A 24974-nucleotide genomic window follows, 5' to 3' on the forward strand; every position below is an offset into this window, starting at 1 on the left:
GTGAGCCAAGGACTGAAAGGTCTCTGTGCTTGTGATACAACGTTGCTATACATGAGGAGTCAGTCGCTCCCTCTGCTAGGCAAGCGTCTGTGTCATTTTACAGCCATCATCAGTGGGGTTATTGCAGCAGAACTACTACAGTATGGTGGTTAAATCATTGAAAAACTAATACCTTGCTGTTCCCAGCACATCACCATGACACTATAATAACCAAAAAAAGGGGAAGGGGTTTGTGGACAACTGGCCTAAACCCCTGGTATCTGCAGAATACTAAAAACACCAATGGATGCCTGAAGTTGAGGAGTTTTTGAGCCTGGGTACTCGTTATTTGTTTTATTTTTCAAGCATCTGGCTTGAACTTACCTGCTTGTGAACTCCTTTTCAGGAAACTCAGTTATTTCAGATCCTCAGTGCCAGCCTGGCATTAGTTCAGAAACATGGATGCAAGGGGGTTGGGAGTGCATCGCAGCCTCCGTGGCATCTGGCTTAGCTCCTGCACACCTCACTGCCTGGAGTTGCTGGTAACTGGGCACACTGATGCAATCACCACGTTTCACTACCTAGAAGAGAGTGAAGGAAGTGCCTTTATCTGCCTGCCAGTTGTTTTATGTGGTGGTTTGTCCCTTGTCAGTGATGTGCCATTGCTCTTTTTCCAGCTTGAATCTTTACATTGATACCTTTCATTAATTACCCAGGAACAGATCAAAGCTTGAATTGTTGTCTAGATGAGTGCAGGCAAATCCTAGCCACGATGAGACAGTTTAGCCTGGGCAGATCTAAATGGGCTGCCAAAATCCCCTTGTCAAAAAGACTGCATTAATAAGCCTTATTGCATTAAAAGGGGGGAATGAGAGTTGCTCACTCCTGCCTGTGACCTGTGGTGCAGTGGCCGCGAGGCCAGCAGCCCCTCTGGCTGTGCTGCAGCTGTGTGGGACGGGGACGGGGGCTGCAGCACTGGGGCTCATCCTGCCACCCTCTATGAGCTCAGGGCCCTGCCTGCCTCCCGCTCCCCTCTGCTGCACTCGCTCAGTTTTCCTTTGTGCTCTTCTGCTCTGATTTCTCAGCTCACTGCGTTCTTTCACTGACCCTTTCTCCTTTTCCCCCGCGGCTCTTTTTGCTCTCCGGCTTTCCTGCGGCTCCCTGAGCTCCTGGCACCTTTCTGGTTTGGGCTGCTTTCTGTGTCCCTGCAGCAGGGGCACCAGCACATCCACATCATACCCACGGCTTATCCCCAGCCCCTCGTGTCCTCCGCATCATGCTGCTGCTGTGTGTGCTCCTCACCCTGCGCACACTGCAGGTGGTGTTCGGCAGCTGAGGCCAGAATCAGCGCCTTGCCAGAGAGGGATGCTGGACGGTAATTAAGATGAATAGGAAACTGTTAGGTGTCTCCAGAAGGAAATATTCCCACTCTTCTCATTTCCTAAAATACTTGTCTGTGAGTCACCAAGAACCAATCACACCAATGAAAATGCCGTTAAGATTTACATGGATGCAACTTAAATTTATTTAAAATGAAAGTATGGTTAGGTAAATCGTATACCACTTATTTTATTATCATATTCTGTATGATTAAACTATAATACACACATGAAATCAGAATGTAGATTATATATTTTTATATTATGTTTTACCTATAAAATAATGCCTTTACAGAACTGATCCCAATCCAGCTTTAACTTAGATGATTTTCTTCTTATTTTTAATGTTAAAATGCAGATTTTTAACCTGACAACATTTTATTTTTGTCCAGTTTCAGAAGCAGGTGACAGAAAACCTGGCAGTTTAATACAAATGGGTTCATTTAGGATACATAAGTGGTGTGTTACTGCTGAACATAACAAGCTGCTTGCAAGCAGTGCTGTAGTCTGTGTGAGCTCCAACACAAGCTATAAACCAGCTTGTTTATGGCTAAAGTATAGCTGTGTAATAAGGTCACTGGTCTACCCTTTGGGATTGGGGTTGTGAACCCTTTTAAATCAGAGCAGGAAAGGAATAAATCCACCTGCAAAACAATTTTCAGCTATTGTACTCTAGGGAGGAGCTTAATCCCACAGGACGAAATTTTAAAAAGTATTTTAGGATCCTAAAAATAGTCTATGCTATTGTGAAATGTCTCTTAGCACCACTGTAGGCACCTGAATAACCTTCAAAGACTGGTCATGAAGAAGAGACCTGTGCCCTTGTGGCACAGCAGCTGGAATCCAGCTGTCTGAAATGGTAGTTGAGCACTAAATCTTATCACAGACACCAAAATCTCCCGAGGCTACTATTTGTGACTGGTGTTTCCTGCATTATCTTACAGAGGAAGTTGTTTTAAACAGGTACATAATTTTTACTACTGCACTTTGCTGTCTCCCCCATTGCACAGCTGAATATGCAGAATATTACTCCAGTTAACAATGATGCCACCAGCCGGTCTTCCCGTGCAGGAGGTACGCTGCTTACATTTTAAGCCCAAGAATTGATTTGTATTGCTTTGAATCACTTGCAGGGTAACCATGATGATAATCAGAGCAGTCTGTATTTCTCCAAAAATGCATACAAATTTTGACTATTTTTATTTATAGTGTGAAAATGATACATTTTTTAAGCTGTTTTCTAAACAAGGGGCATATTTGCACACTCAGGATGAAAACAAAAACAAATAAACAAAATGAAGTCTTCCCAGATATATTTTTATGAATTTGTTCATAAACAACAACTAGAATAATGATTTAGGTAAATGACAAATCCGTCCCAGCATTTATCAACAACTCAGACCAAACTCTGATTGGCAGCTGAAAATATGGAAGTCCATTTTCTCATTATCAGTCATTTCTTACTGCTCTGCTTTCACCTACAAACTGCAAGATGTCTTAAAAATTCCTGCCCTTAAAAAATGTGGAATTCCTCTCTTCATTTCTTCTCTCTTGAATACTGGAAACAGCTGGAAAAATCATGGCAGGCTGTGCTCCTGTAGGAATTTTATGGTGGTTTCAGTTCATGAATTGCAGTATTATTAAAAATCACAGCAGTCAGATAGAAATACCCGTACTATAAACAACCTTTGAGGAGTGATGGAAGGCTACCTTCCATCATTAGATAAGGGCTCTGTTTTTCATATCTAGTCACATCTAATTATCATCTTGACAACAGTAGTTCCTTAGTAGTCTGTTGTTAATTAGCTTGAACTTTTCAGGGCTGTGGTAGGACTGAGAGAGGGAGGCTTAGGCTGTAAATATGGAACCCAAATTTTGGAATCATTTTCTTATTCAAATGCAGCTGATAGAGATAAACAACTAGAGTTAGATCAGTTCAAAGTCTGAGCATGCAGGAAGGAGATGTTAAATTGAGAAAAAACATGGACTGTTTATCATTCTTGTTGTTATGAAATACAGAATAGAAGGGAAGGAGGAATCCTTCTGTAGCAGTTCTCAAGATACAGACTAAAATATTCAAAATTTAGGGGGGAAGGTGCAGTCAAACATATGTTGTAATGTGATCTCCAGATTAATTTTGCTGAACAATTGAAATTTGTGTTCAATAGAAAGCAGTTTTTCAAAATAAAAGATCCTCTTTCTGCAGTGGGATAAATGCAAGCAGCGCTACACAGATAGGTGAATATGCTGAATCTGACAGGAGATCTTGCACTTGTAAAGTTACTCCAGTGCATTTTAGAGTGACAGCTTTCATCGTGAAACATCCATCGTGACATCTCATGCATTTGGTTAATTTTTCTGCTATTGATTTTAAGGCAGTTAATTGCAGTGGTAAAATTCAGTATGTGAAAATGGTGGCACTGCTGTGAGCTCCATAATTAAGTCCTAATGTTCATTACTGAACTTTCCTTTCTCATACGTGAGGGATATATGGATATATAGTGCAATCCTTTGCACATACAGCTCATCTACCAACATTCAGCAAAACAAGACACCAGATATTTCAGTTATCTAACAACAAAGTGTGCTTTAGTTAAATAAGATTGCAAGTAAGTTTCATTTCCATCAAGTCTTCTGTAGCCTGGGAGGTTTTCTGATCGCTTATACAAAAATGCTGATTAATGATCATCATTTACAAATAAATGTTTTGCCTTCAGTGCCAGTGGGAAAAATGCTAATATTTATTGCTTTCCAGCAAAAGGTTTTCAGCAGGTCTGTCAGCATAACTAAAAATGCTTTACAGTGTTAAAGAAGATTAAGCTGACAGGAAGGCATTTTCTGTTGTCACATGAACAACCTTACATGAGGTTTATTTGTTGAGTCGAGTGAAAATTAATTACATATATCAAAAGAAAAAGGTGTTGATTTAATTTGAAGATTTGTTTACTTTTATTGGAACAGCCTAAAAGCTCTTTTCAAGATTAAGTATTTTAATTAAGTGAATTTATAAATTAAAGGGATTCAGGGTCATTTTCTAAGACAGAGTTGTTACAACTTTAGAATAACTATTATTAAAGTGTGTAATTAAGTGACAATTAATTATCAATCCCAAAGCTGACTGTATCGCATAAATTTCAATATTGTTTGCTGAAGAGAAACACCACTGAAATAGTACAGGCAATACTCATTATTTTAAAATTTGTGTTCTCTTGAAGACTGTGGAAAGGAAAGGAGTTATTTTCAAGTTTAATGCAAGCATAGCTTCAGCTACTCCTGCGAAACTGACAGATGGTAATTTATTAATATTCAATGGAATATAATAGAATAGATAAAAGCTAGCAAAAGTTTGTTATAGCAGTTTCTCCTCCAGCAGTGGGTAAAAAAATGATGCTGGCATTTTATCACGAGCATAGGAGGGTTATATGATATTGTTCTAAATAAATTAACTTTTCTGTCACAGAATGAGAAAACAGAATTATTTCTGGCTCTAATTCGGTGTTCTTCAGATAGAAATTCCCAGCTGCACAGACCTATATTGAATTTGTTTCAGATATCTCCTAACTCAGGCCTCTGCGTCCCAGTGTGTCTGAGCCAGCGCTGCGTTGCGGTGTCGCCGGCAGGCAGCTGAGCACCATGCAGCTGCTGGCTCACTTCCTGCACTGCAGGGACAGGGAAGAGAATCAGGGGAAAAAAGAGAAAAACTTGTGGGTTGAGATAAGGACAGTTTAATAGGACAGAAAAGGAAAGGAAAGGAAAGCAATGATAACAATTATGATAAAGGAATATACAAAGCAAGTGATGGAACACACAGTTGCTCACCACCCACTGACCAATGCCTCCCTGGGCACCCCCCTAGCCATTACTGCCAGAAAGGCACCCCGTGGTGCGGGATGTCCCTGAGGCCACCCTGGGCCAGCTGTCCTGGTCCTATCCCCTCCCTGCTCTTGGAGCACCCCGGCCTCCTCGCTGTCAGGCAGCATGAGGAGCTGCCGCAGCCTTGGCTCTGGGGAACACTGCTCTGTGACAACTGAAACATCCATGTGTTATCAGCATTATGTTTCTCCTAAATCCAAAACATGACGTCGTACCAGCTACTAGGAAGAAAATGAACTCCATCCCAGCTGAAAACAGAACACCCTACTACAGAAAAAATGTGCAGCCCAGACTTAGACTACTACAGTAAAATCCAGGTTAAGATGAGGCTGTGCTTTCACTGCCTTAGACATAAGTCACTTTCCTTCACTCTGTCCAGACCACTGACCCTGAAATTCTTTCCTCACAGCTCTTTTAAGGCTGATGAAATGCATGGTGCCTCCCCACCCCAGCCTGTGCTGTATTTTGGTGGTTGTGGCCCTTTGCTGTGAAGAGAGAAATGTGAATTTTGAATCCCTTCAGGCAGAACAAGGAACTGTACCAGAATCTCCCTATTGTGGGTAACTTACATAAAAATGAGAGGAGATGAGCCTCTAGGCTGTTCTTTAACTGTCTTAAAGAAAGAAAGATCTGTGCTCAGCTGTGAGGTAGAAGCATCTCTCTTCTACATAGGGCTTGCAGAGACAGTTTCTGAATACACAGTGGTATGGTATCATCAGCTTAAGAGAAGAAGTACAGATGTAGCCAGTTACTGTGGTCCAAGTTAGTCTCATTTTTTCAAGTTTAACTTTGTGTGACTTGCTCAGTGTTTGGATTGTCCTGAATTCCATTCTGAGGAGCTGAATGATGATCCCAGGCACTGTAAAATGTAGAGAGGGAGAAATTTAGATTTCAGTCTGGACACCAGACACCTAAAAATCTCAGTGCACTTTGAATTCTTTCTTCGTAAATTGATATCACAAAAATTGCCTGCATCTGAGGTGTTGTGAGAGTAAAGATAGGGAAAGATTATGAGATGCTGAGGTATTAGAGTAATGGAGGCCACGGAGGGACCACAGATTGATGTGTATTCTGAAAGAAATACCTAAAGGAGCCTGGGGATAACCCAGCTCCATTCAATCTCAAGAAGGAAAAGAAATAAGAGCTGTAATACAAAGCTGTAAATAACAGAATTGCAATAGTCATATTCTTTTGTCCTCTAGGCCCTCCATATACTAGTACCATTGTTTGCTTATACAAGGCAGAGTTTTTTCTCATGCTGTCAAGTTTGATGGTATCTACTTCAGTAAACTTCACAGGCTACTCACTGAGTTAAGTATATGGTGAAGAGCCAGAGAAAAAGAGGTCAACATGAAGTCAGCAACCATTTTACATCATCCATCTCCCAGAAAGGGAGAAAAAATACAGGAAAAATGCAGAGCAAATCTAACATAAAATGAGATGATGCAAATCATCTACAAAATGTATAGATAGCCTGAAATAATCCTTTAGGTTATGTTATTTATTAATGGCAATGTGCTACTAAAAAAAAAAAAAAAAAAAAAGAGGAAAACATAGCCTTTTTTTGAGTCAAGTGAATGGTCAGAAATACATTGTGCATTGTTGTGGTTAGGAAAAACTACCAATAGAATTGGATGTCTTGCAGTCTTTTAAATCAGAATAGGCTTATTTGGAAATTATATATACAAACCAACCGTCTGGAAACATTTTTCGTGAGTCCAGCTGCAAGCCTTTTTCAGCTGCCAGCAGCCCCAGGTTGCCATGACCCAAACCTTCATCCTCACATGTGCTGGCTGGCTGTGCCTCCTTCCACCCTCTCCCTCCTGCTGGGTACCTTGCCCTCCTTCTATCTTCACAGGATCTCCAGCTGTCTGAAATAGGGAAGTATTTTGCATTCCCTCAGCAAGGGGAGGAGAGGGAATGAGCAGTTTCAATGTAATTTACAAACAAGAGTGCCCATTCACTATTTTTGCACCTGACTGCAACACCTCCTAGAGCCCATGAGGTGTGACGACTCTCAGTCCTGTCTCCTCTGCCACAGGAACTAGTCGTTCTGTAGCATTCTGTTATATTTGTCTCTTGGCATTAATTACACTCATTCAAATTCTTTCACATTGGAGGAGTTCTGGAGAATGAAAATCCTAATGGCTGTCATGCTACAAGACTAAAGGATGCCCTTGCATCAGCATTTAAAACTGTGATCGCTCTGTTCTTCCCAAGCCCAGTATGGTTTCTATTATCTCAGTTATGATTTAAAAATGTCCAGTAGCTAAACACTACCTATTATGCCCAGCTGCTTAGGATGAGTGATTTGGTAACACCATTCTTATTGTTCCTTCTGTCTGCAGTGTAGTTTTCTCATTTTGCTAAATCGTAAGTGCTGATGAATTTTGAATATATAAAATGAAAAAAATATATATGAAAAAACATTCCAGATTTTTCTTTATCTCTTATTTCCTTTTTTCTGACCATAAAGATTTTCAAGATAAAAGAGAGGAATTGTATTATATATGATGATATTTTAACACTCCAACTAGTAAACTGTATTTTGTAACAGATGGGAGGGGGGAAAGAACAGATTAAAGTTCAGAGGTTTCCATGGTAAACACACGTATTAATTATCTTCAAACACCACGTGTATCAAGAACACAGGGGAAGTATGGAGAGAGGAATGTTTATTACTAATTTTATTAATTGTATAGATAATCAGAAGGTTAGAGGTTGGAGTGTGGAGCAGAGTGAGAGAAAACTAAGGGATGACTGCTTCTACAAAGGTATGTTCCCAATTACAGATCAAACGAAAGAGAGTGGTTATGGTGAAATAATCAGTTGGCAGAATTTTAGAGAAAGGACGGTGATATTTTAGCATTAAATTTGTAACTTGGGCTTCAGAATAGGGGTATGACATAGGATTCTGCAGAGGAAAGGGTGAGCAATCATTTTTAGATTTGCCCTTTTAAAATATACCGAGCTCCCTTTTCAATATAGATTCATAATGGGAACTTCTCTTAGCTTCTCCTATATGAAGATTTACAAAGACAAATGAGACAGGAAATTAAAGGATTGAAAAGAAAGCCAAGGTAAGTTACTTACTGAATTCATATTGGAGGGAAGAATAAGAGTCAAGTGGGAAAGATGGGTACTTCCCCAACTTCTCCATTGCTATCACAAACTTTTTAATCTGCAAAGATAATAGAGGAATCTCATTTTCCTCAGGCACATTTTCTGGCATTCAGTTTAGAATAGTTCTCTTAACGAATTCCACTTCTGCTTACGGTTCATGAGAAAATGACAGAGTCATGATTTAATTAGACAGTGGTTGCAGCAAATATACATCAATATAAGTGAAGCTCTTTTCTAAACAGGTATGTAAACAGGTATGGGGGTTGGCCTGTTCTCCCATGTGCCTGGTGACAGGACGAGGGGGAATGGGCTTAAGTTGAGCCAGGGGAGTTTTAGGTTAGATGTTAGGAAGAACTTCTTCACTGAAAGGGTTGTGAGGCACTGGAACAGGCTGCCCAGGAAAGTGGTGGAGTCACCATCCCTGGAAGTCTTCAAAAGACGTTTAGATGTAGAGCTTAGGGAAATGGTTTAGTGGGGACTGTTAGCGTTAGGTCAGAGGTTGGACTCGATGATCTTGAGGTCTCTTCCAACCTAGAAAATTCTGTGATTCTGTGATTCTATGTTTTCTGAGCAGAGTTGGGGTAGGTTTGAGAGAAGATGCTGAGGATTTCTTTTCTTCATTCAAATTAAGAAATAATTCAGATAATAAAGGGAAGACTCAATATAAAATCTCCAGAAGAGTTTGGCTGCTTTATGCCTTTGTTGCTTATAAAATGTCTCTCAAATTCCCAAGTTCTTAACTGAAGCAGAAAGACAAATTCTGTAATACTGAGACTTCTTGTACAGTGCTAAGCCTGTGTTGCTCTCTGCATACTATACAGATCCTCCTAATGCATTTGCAGCATATTATGATGGTAGGGGCCCATCTACTTCTGCATGTTGTGTTGCTGTAGGTACATAATTTTAGGTGAACTATTTCCATACTATGATTCATGCTAGGATTTCATAGTCTCTGGATTTTTAGTGTCTGAGACAAAATGTTTATAAAACATACCTTAGTGTTGACTGAAGTACAGTAGCTCTATGCCAGAATACAGTACTGAGATTATCGTAGCATAGTTTCTAGAACAACATGATTTTATTAGGATCCCATGCATAAAAAGGATCCCATGCATTGCTTTATCCCATGATAAAGCAATGTTTTCAGCTCTTATGGTTGAATATAACATTTTGACAACATGTATCAAATGCAATTAAATATAATTGATAAAGTCTTATCAGCTTGCACAATATCTGCTTGAGCAAAGGAAAAGTTACTTGATCTCATAGTCACCCTCAGGACAGTCCAGCCTCCTGCTGCACATCAAAGGGCTCTCCATACCTCTGCTCCCATCCTCTATTGCTTGGAGGGCAGTTCTCTCTGCTTTTGCCTGGGTGGATACGGATTGTTAGTTTTCAGCACAATTCAGGGGAACACTCACTATGCCTGGATATCCTATCATTGTGGTTTTGTTTGTTCTTTAAAAAAAAGCCGTGTCACACACATCTAGTGACTTCCAGATATGCTGAAAGTAATGCACTAAAGCATATATTTAGGCCTAACCTTTTTAATCCAGAATTTTGTTTGAGAGATATTAACACTCCCTCTAATCACAGTTGGGAGTTAGAAAAGCTTTTAACTATGTAGTCCATGAAGCTAATTGCAGTCAAGAGTCCTCACTTCAGCATTTCTCCAAACTCTCTTAAATATCTTTTATGCTATCCAGCATACAATTTCAGTAAGACAAATGCAGTCTGGAAATACTGTTTAATATGTTTCCTTGATGAGGTGAGCTATTTAGCCAAACAACATCTTTCCTCATATTTAAAACCATGGTCAGCTGCTTCCTGTTAGATTGGTGCTGAATATAGTTGGAACTTGTGTATGCACTTTAGGAACTAAGCAAAATAAAATGTTACAGTCATTTTCTGAGGTTGCAGATTCCCTCATTTGTTTTGTGCTTACAGAACAAGCGTCCATAAAAGCTTTTATTACATTATTACTTATGTGTGTACTTCAGTGGAGAAGTTCTGTGTCTGATGGCTTCTGACATTAAAATTAGTAGTGTGAACTTCCTATATCCCTCCCAAGTGTTTCAGGTGATGGACCACTAGACATTTCGCCACAATCAGGCAAGCTTTAATTTCTTTAACTGATATTGCCATCCATACTGTCAATTGAGGTCGTGTGTTTTGTGATTTGAAATACTGATTCATTAGCAGCTAGACAAACAACTAATTTCATATAGGTCATTGAGCAGCTATCCAGCAGTAAATGTCAGTACATTATTATTTACATGTTATAAAACAACCTCTGTAAGTTACTGTTGCATATGTAAATTCAGAAAGAAATGATCAAGATAAAGTATTAATATTCAAGTGTTTAAGATTCTTTTTTTTTTTTTATGTGAGCATGGAAATAAAATATATATACAAATACATTTATTTTTATCCCTTAAAAAACCCATAAATATATATTTGTTTGCCAGATTTTTACCAGAGAATTATGTGATTTTTTCTTTTAACTGTGCTCAAGTCTGCTGAACATCTGTTAACATTTAAAACAGTGACGATATGTGAGAATCTTCAAGAAAAAGCAAAAACAAACCAAAACAAAGAAAGACTTTACTTTCCTCAAGTAAAATAGTGGCTAGTGTATTTTTTTTTCTTTTCTTCTCCCTCTCTGGTCTTTTAAATGTCAGCACATACTCATCAAAATAGGATAAATAAAATGTTATTGTGCCTACAGTGAGAGGTGTTTTCATGTGAAAAACCACAGCTGTCACACCTTCTTCTTAAGCGTACTTTAGTAAGTGCACTCTGGGAGTCTCCAAGGTGACACCAAAAGCTTTTTAAATAGAGAATTAAAAATGTGTCATCATGTTGGATATTTCTCTCTCTGAGCACAAATGAAAAATCGTTGTAAAGTCCCTTGGAAAGTAATTCATTTTCCTTCATAGGCTATGTCCTAAAAGTTGAAATAATGTGCACAATTTCAAGCAGTGTTTTACCATTGTCCTTGCTATGCTGCAACCAGAAGTTGTCATTGTTGTCTTGAAAACAAACATAAATCATTGCCAATTTTAACAGCTTGTCTGCATGTATACAGATGTATATCATTTGTATGCATACATGTATTCATACATATGAACCTCTCAAAAGGAAAATGTTTGTGGTGGAAGTAGTGTAGTGTATGGCCATGTATAGTTTATTCTGTGTGCTGTATAGATGATGTTATCCTACATGAGCATTTTAAAGGACTTTTAATATACTAGTAGGTGTGTATAAAGCTGGTTACTAAACCAGCTGGATTCTAGGAAGTCCTAGTTTATTGTAGCTTGAATTGTTGCTTGTTGTTTATAGTAATGATTGGCTTTGCTCTTCTAACATAGAAAGAAATAGCTCAACATTCAGTTCAAAGTGATTTCCTTTAAATATTTCTGTTTAAAAATAATAAAGTGCTCACTGGCTTGGAGATGTCCCACAGTAATACCTGACTACAATGAACTATGAAAAGTAGTAACTCAATGTAAGCTGTAATCACTGTGTTCTGCAGTAAGATTAACACTCAGAGCATGATATAAAATAGATTTATCTATACATATAGTATGTCTGTAAAGTACTTGCCAAAGTTTTTTAATGTACACTGTCCTTGTTCAGAAGTCACAGTTGGTTGAGGCAAGGTTCTTTTGTTTGATTCCTCTCTTTTTTCTTCCTTTTTTAAAAATCCTCAACGCTGTGACATATTTTAAACTATCCCCTTCTTTGGGAACTGTGAGTAGTTGAGGAGTTCTTTCTTGGGGGAGCCTGTAGCAGGGCTCTAAAAATGTGATGGTTCCAGTAAGGTACGAGCTCCTTGGCAATCCAGTTCACCAGATTCAAGTTGTCCATGTAGGAACAGTACAATTACAGTGTGAGATTAATAACTTGTAAGAATGGCTCCTCATTTTTACAGGTCCTCTAATTCATCTGATATCCATTTTAGTAGGATTCAGTCTTTTTTTTCCTCCTTTTTTGAGGGTGTGGAGTACTTTGTGGTCTTGATTCCACCATGCTTTTGTTTACAAGGAACATCTCCATGGTTAGTGCAAGTCTTAATGGATTTGGAAGCTTTCTTGAGGACCTGTCTAAATTAAAAAATTTCAGCTTCCAAAGCTGGCTTTTCCCCAACAGGCTCCTGTAGTTAAAATTCTGAGGGCATCTACCTTCAGAATTTCTTTCTATGCCTTTTTTATTTGAAAGCTAACATCTCGGTCTGTACTAGTACTTGCTGTTTGTTGAAAGACTATATGAGTTTATTCTCACTTCTTTTGTTATCCATTACCTGCAAACAACAAGAAATTGCACTCACTGCTTCCCCTTTAACTTCTGCTATTCAATTCTAATGAATATACCACCCACCCAAACCACACACTTTCAAAGAACGAGGATCATAGCAAAAGCAGAAAAATAACCTTTTATTTATTTCTCTTCCTTATCTCTGAATGAAGAGGAAATAGCAAGGTGCATCTAGTAATATGGAATAAAAAAAATCTTCAAAAATATCTGCAATGAAGAAAAAAAGATTAAACTTTCTATTTATTGTCAAAGGTACTTTAGGGAAGTTTGATAGCCCTTTTACAATTTATATTATAAAAAGCCATTGATCAAAAATTTACAAACAACTTTTACTCTAGGAGTTCTGCTCCTTTATGCTTTATTTTTTTACCCGTACACTTTAACAAATTCGTCTTGATTTTGTGGCAATGAACTTAAATCAAAGGTAAAAGATCAGTCGCATTTACTGTAGAACTGAAAGTTTCTGTATTAGGAGCACTGGCTGGACTTGACTAGACCACCTCCAGAAGGGGATCTCTTCTGAAATAAGATGAAAAGTCAGACTACTTGCTCTTTCATGTGTCAAGGGGGGTAAAATTCTAGTGAACTGTACAGTAACTGTCTATTCCCTACTGTGTACTAAGATTAAAATATCATTTTGACTGTGATCGTTACCAATCTGAAACTTCAATAGTTGTTCCTTAGAACTAAAGATGCATTCATCTCTCATGCCACACAACATCCAGCTCTTTTTCTGTTACTTTTAAAAAGATCGCTTACAAAACCTGATGGGAGAAAAGTGTGTATTGGTTTGGATAAAACTGTATTTTGCATGTCTGTAATCAACATTTTGCAGAAACTCAGGTTTGTGAAGAAAGAAATATTTTAAACTGTTAATGGAGAAGTGTTTTTGCAAGACCTATACATACTTAATGTAACACAGAAGAGAAAGATGAGTAGTAAAGGAGATGGAACTGATCCACAAATTGTGCTGTTTGGGATGAATAGATTCTATTAAAAACAACAAACAAAAGATAGAATGTGTTTTCTCAAAAAGTAAGGAGTATCAGGCTGGATTTTGTGGTGTCTTGAAACAAATTCAGATATTCACACAATTGAGGTGAAAAGGGTATCACTGTTGATTGCTAGTTTATGTAACTTGATACACTCATTAGTTGGGTCAGAATAAATGCAATAAAGGTGCAAAGCAACACAGACTCTACCTCTTCTTTGTTTAAAATGAAGTGTCCCTATATTCCATTTAACATAGAGTGTAAACATTGTTTAGTACATTAGTCTAAATAGGTAAGTGAATTTTCTGAAATGCCTTCTTATATGTTAGAGAGTCATTTACATAACAAAAAAATTTGAGACAAAATGAGGTCACTGTTGCAATAACCAGCAAAGGATATCCCACTAATACCTGAGCTGAACTCATCTGATCAGGGCTGCTGGTGTTAATCAGCAGTCTTCATAAACTAATTCCATCTCAAGTGTTTGTAATTTCTATTTACAGGATAACACCATTCTCTACAAGTTGAATATGGCTTTTTGATATTCATAGATTTTTTTTTTAAATGTCACTGAAATTATCTCAGAGGAGCAGATCTGACAGGTCAATCACTGCAGATGGCAAGTGCTTTGTTAATTATACAGAAATTTAGAAACAATTGTAGAATGTCTTGCCTCAGGAGGAATTTCTTTTTTGCTCTGTTTGAGAGTAGATTTCCTCTACTGAATTAATTTTGTGTTTTGTGAAGATAACAATCTCTCTGCTGCATTGTAGGAATAACTCCTTGCTCCTTGTTCAAATATGCAACTGTAAATAAGCAGAGGATATTGCAAATAAACAATGCCATTCTTTTTAAATAATGCAATGTGTGTAATTAGGACGATGCAATTACAACAGTATACAGCTCTCAGTGTAACAATTAGTTTTTCAGTAAAATGTAATTTGTTCCAATGTAAATGTTTTCACTCAATTCAGAAGATTCCCTTGAGTTGTTACAATAATAAGCCTATTTCTACAAATCTATGCAGTTGCACTGTATGTTCCAACACACAAATCAAAGAGGACAGCTACATTATAATAAGCTACGGGAATTATAAAGTCAGAGCAAAATGATATCAGTACTATTTTCTGAGGGGAAAATATATCCGAATATCTTCTTTCCATTTCCATTTTAATCCCAGAGATGTCGAAAGCATTTTGCCAGTTTGTTTCAAATATACTTGAAAAAATATAAACATTTCCTTGTGCTACTGTTGCTGTGTTACCCTGTCCTCCAGGTGATGATATCTGACTACTTTCCAAGCTTTTCATTTTTGTTCTTAAAGATAAAGAAGTGCTATTATTGTCATCGTACAGATGAGTTGCACAGAGCAAAAGCGATCTGCTTTAGATTTCATCAGAAATTTGTTATGAAACAGGATTTCAAATCCAGCCCTATTGTCTTGCCCATCAGCATCCTATGTCAGAATTCCCCTCCCTTGTCACTCTCTCAAAGCAGGTAGGCAACATTGTGTGCTGTGGGGAAGCACAACTATTGCTCACAGTAAGCGAGCAATAATTTTGGTGACATTTATTAAAAAAAAAAAAATCCCTACTTACTCCATAGCAGCAAAAAAAGAAGTCTTTAGAGCATCTGGGCATATATCGTTACCACACCTTACCACATGGGTGGAAAGCATCAGCTAGTTTGATTTTTCTTGTGGTTCTCTCACAGATTTGTATTTACTAATATCTTTCCAGGGCTAATGCTAAATAAAGGGTGACATTTTTGTGGCAATAAACAAATGCAATTTTAGTTCAGCTGAGTAAATACTACTGAAAATTTCTGAAAGGTATAACAGAAAGGACGAATGTAGTTACTCTGGATGGATGGATGGGAGTGCTCAGCGTATTCTTGGACAAGTGAATCGTCTGGCTTTGAATTTAAAATTCATTTTTCATCTTTGTACTAAAGTTTGCAAAATTGGGGTGGTTTTCTTTGCCAAGCTGTCCCATTGTTATTACAGAGGCTGCAGGTTGATCTGATTCTGAGCCTGCAGTTATTGGTTACTTGTAAATCTTGCGATGTATTCAATGAACAATTTTATAAGAACACCCAGCAGTAGTAATGTGCAATGATTATGGGGCTAGGTGCTGCGATGAGCATTGTCTGCTTTGGTTAAGTCATTGCTAATGAAACATCACAGCTGATTAAACTGGCAGAAAGAGCAGTACCTATGAACAGGCTCCTTCTCATTGGATCTTCACATCTTTTCATTTCTGTTTCTTAAAATGCAAAATACCAGTAGGACAAACAAAAATATTCGTTTAATTAAAAATCATGCTAGAAATCACATATTATGATTGGTGACATGTTCAAGAGAGACTGTCTTAATTGCATGTACGTCACCACATTCCTTCCTCTGAATTCCAATGAGGTAAAGAGTAGGAAGAAGGTGCAGGAAAAAAGTACTGCAGGCCCTCCAAAAGTGGGATGAAATTGAATTGATACTTACATTCATCGTGTAACCATGCTTGTGCTTCTTCTTGAATAACAGTAATGGTGATCAAAGCAGAAATGATCTTTGGGCTTGGTGCTTTCAAACTGCTCACTAATCACTGTAATTCAGAAGAAAATAGGGACAAAACTACCCCAACAAACACCACAATCATTGCACTCTGAGTAAAAGGGACTCTCACCAAATAAAGCTGAAGCAAGGTAAAGATTGCTCTATTACACAGTATGTCAAAGTTAAATACAGGTCTAAAATCCATTCAAAAATTTAGGAGAGTCAGTTCCCAACCCTGTGGTGAGCAGACACAGCTGCTTTGTTAAGCAAGCATCCCTTCCCAGAGCCTACCATGGCATCGCTGCTGCTGACAGCAGTCTGCTTCCTATTAGGCCTGTTTTAACCTGGGCTCTGCCAGCTCTGGTACTGTTATAAATGAGGTCTCAACTCAAACTTAATTTTGTAATATTTATAAAACAAATATTTCTAAAAGGTATAAAAGCTATAAAAGGTATAAAAGGCAAGTAAACAGCGCTGGGTGTGCAGGGAGTCTACGCTCCACCAACATGCACACACGAACATCAAACATTCTAAACATATAGAACATGGCTTTTACATACTAAACTCGAATACACCTAAACATATGTAAAATCAGAAAAGGTAACAAACAGTCCTTTACATTCCGTGACATAACAGTCTCCATTTTCCATTCCTTTTGAACAATACGTGTATGTCTTGCTTTAAGTTGTCAAGCAACTCGGCCTTCAGGCCTTATGTATCCCATTCTTCCCAGATCACAGAAAAGCATACGCATCTCCTTTTCAAGGCCAATAGGCCTGGGTCAAAAGGCACGTTCAGGTCATCAGGGGGCGTAACAGCAAAAGCATTCGATGGCTGTAGCAGCAGAGGGGCCCACGGCGTAGCAGTCGGATCAGTAAAGGAGCCTGCAGCTCCCTCACTATCTGGCAAGCCACACGTGTATGATTGTGGCTCCACACGGCTCTTTAAGGCCTCAGAGACTGCTCGCCAGGTGACGAGCAATCCCACTGCAACCTTGTCATTTTTAGTTGCAGAGTCCCAGACCTTGACCTCAGTTTGGTCCCATATTTCAGGCTCATGGACTGTCCAATCGTTAATAAGGAGAATAAGCTGTAAGGTTAGCAGGACAGTCTTTGTTCCTAAGGACGTATGATTCCCCATAATGCGCAACAGCTGACCAGCAAGAGGCAGTTGTGTGCACGGGTCCGCTTCTCTCAGCTCGAGCTTCTCTCCAGCTCCAGTGCGCCCGTTTTCAGCGACTTTCTGTACGAGCTTCTCTGAGCAGTTTACTGAGTTTGGCCGAACCTATCTTCATGAGGCAATCAAAGTGCCTGTTCCCTTCCTGGTCTCCATTCTGCCAGCCTGTTCCTCTTCACTTCTTTTTCCTGCTTCTTTATTGATGTAACTTCATCGTGCTGCCCTTCTCTCCACAGCAGTTCTTTTCCAAACTACTTTTCATTGGTCAGACAACTTTGAATATAAAAACAACAGCAAACACCCAGAAACTTCCATGCCTTAATGGCTGGAGAACAAGAAACCCCAGACTGCATGGAGTCTCCTGAATCACCCTTCTTTGTTCCCTCTAAACTCTTTTATATTCCTGATGGCCTGGTCGTTAAAGAGTCTAATGTTATCTCAGCCATGGGGCTTTCCAACCCCCATGGCCACATTCCCAAATCTCCCCCTTCTTTATTAATATCAACCATTTTCTCGACACGAATTACCACTCCATATATAACAGTACTGAGGTAGCATTTGATGTGAGCAAATGCCACTCTAAACAAGTCCTGTGCACGTGGAGGAACTTGTGGCTCTTCTCTTCAGTACCTTTTTTTTTCTGTTTATGCATAGAAATGAACCTGCTTTCAGACATGGAGCTGAACAGTAGCCAGGTGCTTTATAACTGTGTTAGCCCAAAGCTCTCATGAGAAATATTTTTTCCTGGAAAATAAATTATAACATGGCTAAGTGGTGCCTGACAAAGCTAAACAGGAGCCATGCTGCTCTATTGCAAATTCATCTGCAGTCTCTCGGTAGAAAGACAAATAAAAGCACTTCATCAAAATCAGTCAGAGAAGCACAGGAATACTCATAGGAGACCGCTAAACTCTAAATACCAATCAATTTTGCCAACTTTTTTGTCCAACTTGCAAGTCCCCTTAAGCACTGTCGTCTCAGCCTGCCAGAAAAGGCTGCCTGATGTGCTGCAGCAGCGGAGAGCAGAGCGGCAGCCGAAGGCCTCTCTCTGACAGCCGGAACCGGCCTGTGCGCGGTGTGCCGGCCTCCAACTTGCTGAAGTCACTGGGTGGGCTCTACCGGCAGGAAGGCTTTGGAACTGGGCCTCGGGCTTGGAAACCTTCTGCTCTGCTTGAGAATTGGGCTCATGATGTCTTTCTACTGTATCGGCTATTTTTCAATGACTCGAGAACAGTGGCCAGTAGGCATTTAAGCTGCATATATTGAGAGTGCAGTGAGCAGCCTTTAGACTTTGTCCTTGAAATCAAAGTTGCTGAAACATAAAATACTGAGGGGTTGTCGTCAGCACATTTGCACTGATCCTTTCTCCTGCCCAGATACCAAAGTTGTGTTATGGCTGGTGGGACAGCAGAGGCAGTGAGGTGCTGGTTTCCCACTCCTGCTGCCCTTGTCCTGCCATTCCTCTCAGTCAAACTACAAAGCAGTTCTGAGAGAAGCAGAACTTACAGTTCAGCCTTGTCATCCATTTTTTTGAAGCTGAAGTTTTGTCTTCACTGGTACAATATTTACATTTGCCAAGTCAGAAATGTATTTTAAAGTTTTGTTTAAACAATGTCGGGTTCTGTATACACAGCATAATGGACAGAGATAAAAACTGCTTTTCCATTGCACCTCCCTTCCCCATATGTCAGGGTGTCAGCCTGAATCATTGTTTTGCCTTTAATAAAAAGCAAAGGGAACTCATCAAATGGGCTATGAAGCAGAGCACAGTATAGTACAAGGTCTAACTCAACTCTGAATTGTTTTCCAGGGTTGTCCTCTTTTTTTTTTTTCTTTCTTTTTTTTTTTTCTATATCCCTTTTTTCTCCTTACTACTTTACTGATGCCATCCTTTACTCCCAAGCCTTTTCCTGCGTGCTTCTTCCCTTAACCTCCATGTTTACCTTCTTAACCAGTCTCTGTCACCTTGCTTGTGTCACCATCACACTAGGTAGATTTTTCTCCTGTGCTCCCATTTTGTGGTTTCATTTTAGCTCTTATTCAGTAGATTTACTTATTTATTTATCTATTTATCTATTTATTTCCAGAACTGGGGATCAACTTGAGCTCCATATTTGTCTTCTGGGAGAAATCTTAAATCTAGATTTCCTTGGAACAAATCTGATGTTGCTTTTGGATACAGTTTGCTTAGATCAGCAAAACCAAGTCAACAGTAGTTATAACCTGCTCTCTATTGTTTTCAGAGTTTTCAAATCTTAAGTTGTTTTTGAATATTCTGCAAAGCACATTTATAAGAAGAGGCTTGTGATTTTGGTGTGCCAACAGAAGTGCCTAAAGATGAGGGGAGCAGGAGAGAAGTCTGAAGAATTGAAATATTTACCTACAGAGCTCTGTAATCCACAGTTTTTGCACTTGCTTTTAAGGTGTGTGGGGAGAGATGTCTTATTCACATACAAATGTGTTTTGGTAAGAAAACCAACGCAAAAGCAGTCACTGCAAAACAACAGCGTTTCTGTTTTGCTGGGCTTATAAAAGGCAAAGTGTTGGGGTCAATGTTCTGCTGTTGCATCATCAAGAATGCATCACGATTCTGTTGTTTTATATAATAAAACTTCTGTTGATATAAAGTACAGCTGTTGATTTAAATGTTGATATAAATTCTGTTGATATAAAGTACAGCTGTCTATAAAATTACAATAAAAAATGTTTAAATTTTTTGTCACCATTAAATAATAAACCAAACAGCTAATTCAATTTAGAAATAAGCTCTTAGTAGAAACAAAGCCTTGGTAGTACTCGAAGGTCTGGTTTTAAGCTGTGGTGTCTTTATTCCTTTGAGTCTTACTTCAGGTGAATCACCTGTTCCTGGATTCTCAGCAGTAGAAAAGTAGAGGAAAATGAATCAGTAGTCTTACTGCAGAACAGTGGCCTAATCACATCTGACACCAATTAGCATCCTTGCTGATTGTCCTTATCAGGACATGGTTGAAGCCTGAATTTTATGTCTCAACAGTGCAGTGGCCGCTGGGTATATGGCCAAGGACAAAAAAGGATGTTCAAAAACAGCAGCTTCAAACTTGTCCCTGAAATGGGCCTGACTGTGTTTTTTCTTTCACCGTACTTCCAGCTGAGCCACGTTCAACACCACCAATTCAGCCTCATCTGTTTTCAGTAGTGAGTAATTTCTGAGAAAGTGGTGAAGTGTGAATCCGTGTCACTCAGAACTGGGCATTAATCTTCACATCAAATATGCTTGCTAGGGTTAGTCATTGAAAATGACTAAGGAATTGCTCTTTGTAAATCACTGGATATTTCTGCCCTGCTTTTGTCTTACAAGCTATTGAAAGTATTCTTGCGGAAAAGATCTGTGATTTTCAAAATGTATTTAGTTAGCAAAAATATGTACTGTTCCTATAAGTTTCACAAATATATCAGGGCTTAGGATGAACTGTGTAAGACAGAAGAAGTTATTTTAAGTATGTCATTACTATTTAAAAATGTTTTTGTGAATTTTCATTTTCCTGCAATTCACGAGGCGGAAGCTGCTATTCTGACAGATGATCTACTGAGCTTTTTTCAAGTGCAGCTGACTTAAAACCCAACAACTTCTTGATGTGTCCTACCTTCTGAGGTCTTAAAACATGTCATTGTACTGAAATGATGTCAAGAGATGCATATTGCTTAATTACAGAGAAACGTTTTAACAAAAGGGGAAAAAAAGAGCTGCCTTCTTCAGCTCTTAATTGTTCCTGCCAATTCTCCACTACCATCTGTCTTAAACAGCCATTTTTTTGTTCAGCTAAAATATGGGTGTAACACTGCTTCCAAAATATCACAATAGATTCTGTGTCCCCTCTGTACTGCATTTTCATGGAGATAACTGCAGAGGTATGCAAATCCTGCTCAAGGTTGCCAGTAGCTTTGTCAGTCTTCCGTGTTAAGAAGAAAAGCTCATCTGCTAGAATGACTCATGACAACCTTATCTTTGATCACCAGGACAATTTTCAAATTAGGTATGTCCTCCATTCCATTAGGTATGTTCCTGGGGAGTTTCAGATCTCCAAAGATGTACAGTGGGATTTTGAAACTCAAATAGTTCTGTTCTTGGACCAGTCATTGGAGAATGTGGGAGAAGGTCATTCCTCTTGATTTGTCTCAATTTCCTCTTAATGATGATATTTCCTTCAGTGTTTTTTGATTGCATCATTTTTTAGATGATTAGCTGGTGCACAACAACCCTAAAATTCAGGATACCTAGTCTATATTTTAAAGAACCAGCCTGGTTCTTCGTTAAGATCTGTGAAGACACAAATTCCACATCTCAGGTTAGTTCAGTCCTTACTAGGAACATTTTTTTTTCCCATTTCTTGTTAAAGTTGACAACGATTCTATACTTTCCTTGCTCTATAGCTCAACTTGTGAGTAAGTAAGAGTTTCACCAGTACATTCTCCCTTTAGGGGAGGGACACATCAGGCACAAGTGCAGCTGGCTTGAAACCAGAGAGATCTCTTGACCTGTCTTAGCTGATCAGGGATAGCTAAATGAAAATGTCAGCTTAAAAGAAATGAGTGACACGTAGAAAACACAACCCAGGTACATCTGGGACACAATTTTGAAATGTAGCCAATCAAAAATGACTGAAGTTTGTTCCTGCTTGCTGACTACAGGCAGTCTTCGGGGAAATAAGTCACATTTAGTCTTTCAATTAGTAGGACAAACTGTGCAGATGTCACACCAAACAAATTCAGCCGCATTTCAGAAGAGGTCAGTAGAGTAAAAGAAATCAGTGTGTCTGTGGTCTAACAAAAAGCCTATGCACTTCTGTTCAAGCTGGGGTCATTACCAAACTAACAAGTTCTGCCTAGGATTGCTGAGACGGCTTTGAAAAGAAAGCTTTACTGTCCTCAGTGGAGACTGAAGTTCTCCATCCATTCATCAAGTACAATACCTGGCAGCAACAGAACAAAAATTCCTATTTTAAGCTTTTTCATCCTTGCAGTGTCCAAATTCATGCATGTATAAATGGGCAGTTCATGCAGCATCCTTCAGCAGTCATGGGCTTCAGCAGTACAAGGATCCAGTGCCTGGACGGATATGTGCATTTGTCTGCTAGAAAGCACACCCATATTTGCCAATAACTGGCGCAAATTCTAGTTATCACTAAGATGGTTTTGAAGTCAAACTGATGCATAAAAATGAAATGATTGCCGTCGTATTTTTCTGAGTGTAGCAGTTTGAACATTTGCTGTAAATTGTATTTGTTACAGACAAATCTTTTGGCAGAGACTCTTAAGTTTAGATGGACTGGCTAAACAACTTGTTAAACAAATGGTTTTCAGTCTGCATTTTGCAAATTATTTTGATTATTCAATATCATTGCGTGATTAGTGAATTGCATAGTTTTATTATTTCTGTTCTCTGATTGGACTTACTTATTCAGGGGAATAGGTAACTCATACTGTTGGTTTTCAATATATGTGTATTGTACCAGTATTACCTTTTACAGATAGAACTGTAGATTTCTGCTTGCAAAGGTATTGTGTGGTATTTAACAATTCAGGCAAATTATTCTTTATAAGTACTGTTGAAAATTTAGTTACTAATCGATGCTAACAGATAAAATGCAAATTTTGGAACAAATATACATGTGCGTATGTGCACGTACACCCATTCTTATCCCTAGATGCAGAATCTGATTAGTAAATCAAGCTGCTAACATACTATTATTATAAAAAAAAAAAATAGTGTTTCCATATAATTAGGCAGCAGTAAGTCAGTTGTAAAACCTGGCTTTTATTTTTATCTTCTGTGAAGTTTGCGATGAAATAGCAAAGATCAAATAAATCTATAGAAGCTGATGATATATATCCTTATAATTTATCTACAAAATGCTTGAGATAAGGAAGACATCAAAGAAACAAAACAAAAATGAATAAGCTGCAGAAAAAGTGTTCTTTAAATAAAAGCAAATTTCTGGAGTTTCATTTTGTAAAAATTGAGAAAAAAATATATTTTTTTTTTTCCCCAGAATTTTTCTACCTGTCAGTCTTGATCCATATCATTCTGTTTGAGCGATTATTTGAACTGCAGCAAATGACTCTGCCTGCCAAATCTTGCTTGAAATGGCAGTTGTGATGCTTTGCCTGAGCTCGCTGCCTGCATATGACGAAGGCAAAACGGGGCATGCATTTGTCCTTCAGACGGTGAGGTTCATAGACCTATGGAGTTTAGGGTTTGTATTCCAAATTACACTTTTGAGGTGCAAGCATGAGCACACATGTAGGATTTGGTAACTTCCACGGCTGCAGTGTTACCTGCAGCTGTCTCAGGAGGGTTCAGCAGCAAGGACTTCGATGATCCCGTCATGGGTCAGGTCTTCAGCTAATTGTGAAAACCAAACAGGGGCATACATGAAATGTTGCATACCTAGCAGCCTTGATAACCAGGATCACAGACTAATTAGTGGGGTTAATGAGAGAATCAAAACAAAAAGAAACTGGTATGTATAAAGGATTTTTTATTTGGATACAAACAAAATTATGCTTCTCTCTGGCATGCTTGTACTCACGGATTGTATAAGCACCATGGCAACTTGGTACCCAGGCCTTGCTGCAGATGAATGGGTCACCAGGTCTATGTCATAAGATCTGGTGGGCCAGGCCATGACCAAATGGCTTGAGTTTGGAGTTAGCACTGCAGTCCTCATGCAGCACCTTCTAGCTCATTGTTTAATACCAAAAGGTGAATTATAAATTAGCAACAAGGGAGGGAATGGGATGGGAAGGACTCATGGCTGTTTTGTTTGTAATGGGAAATGTCAATACCTAGATTTGGCCAGTACATTAGTCCTTACTCTGATGTGTGTGTGAAGGTAGATGGGAAAAAGCTGATGGGAGGCAGAGTATGGATGCATTAAAAAAGGAAGGAACAGTGTGGATGACAGGAAAACTGAGATGGAAAAAAAAAATAAGGGAGTGGGAGACACAAAGTGAGTAGTGATGTCTTAGGTGCTTACCAGTTTAAACTGAGAGCATCACATTATTGGTCTGTCTTCACATTTTTTCTTTTATGATGAAGGGAAAATACTTTCTCATTCTGCAGAACAGGATCTCATTTCATAAACAAATTAATTGACGTGGTGGATGTCAAAAGCTGGGGAACTGAGGTGTTCATGGCTAATACTAAGATCCTAAAACTCAAAACTCTCTAAGCTTAAATATGTAAGCTCATTATGCTAAGAGGAATATCAGGGGGAGAAAAGGTAATTTTCCATGTAAAATTCAACATTATCATTTACTTCATTGTTCTATGTGATTTGATTTCAAAAAGGATAGACATATGAGCTTACTTGTTTAGGAAAATAGCAGAAGCCTTTCTGAAGTCTTCAAAAAATAGAGAAAGTCACTGATAATGTTATACTGTTTTCATACACATGAAGTTTATCTGCAAATACATGTATCCAATAACAGGACAAGCCACAGTTCATTCTTAACCTTAGTAAAGATTTCCTGCCATGCTAACTAAATAAAGGGGGCATCCCAAACTTGTTTCTGGAGATTTTAAATGAAGTAGAACATAGGACGGAT

This window comes from Netta rufina (genome assembly GCF_964035555.1).
Source record: "Netta rufina genome assembly, chromosome: 14".
Classification (NCBI taxonomy): Eukaryota; Metazoa; Chordata; class Aves; order Anseriformes; family Anatidae; genus Netta; species Netta rufina.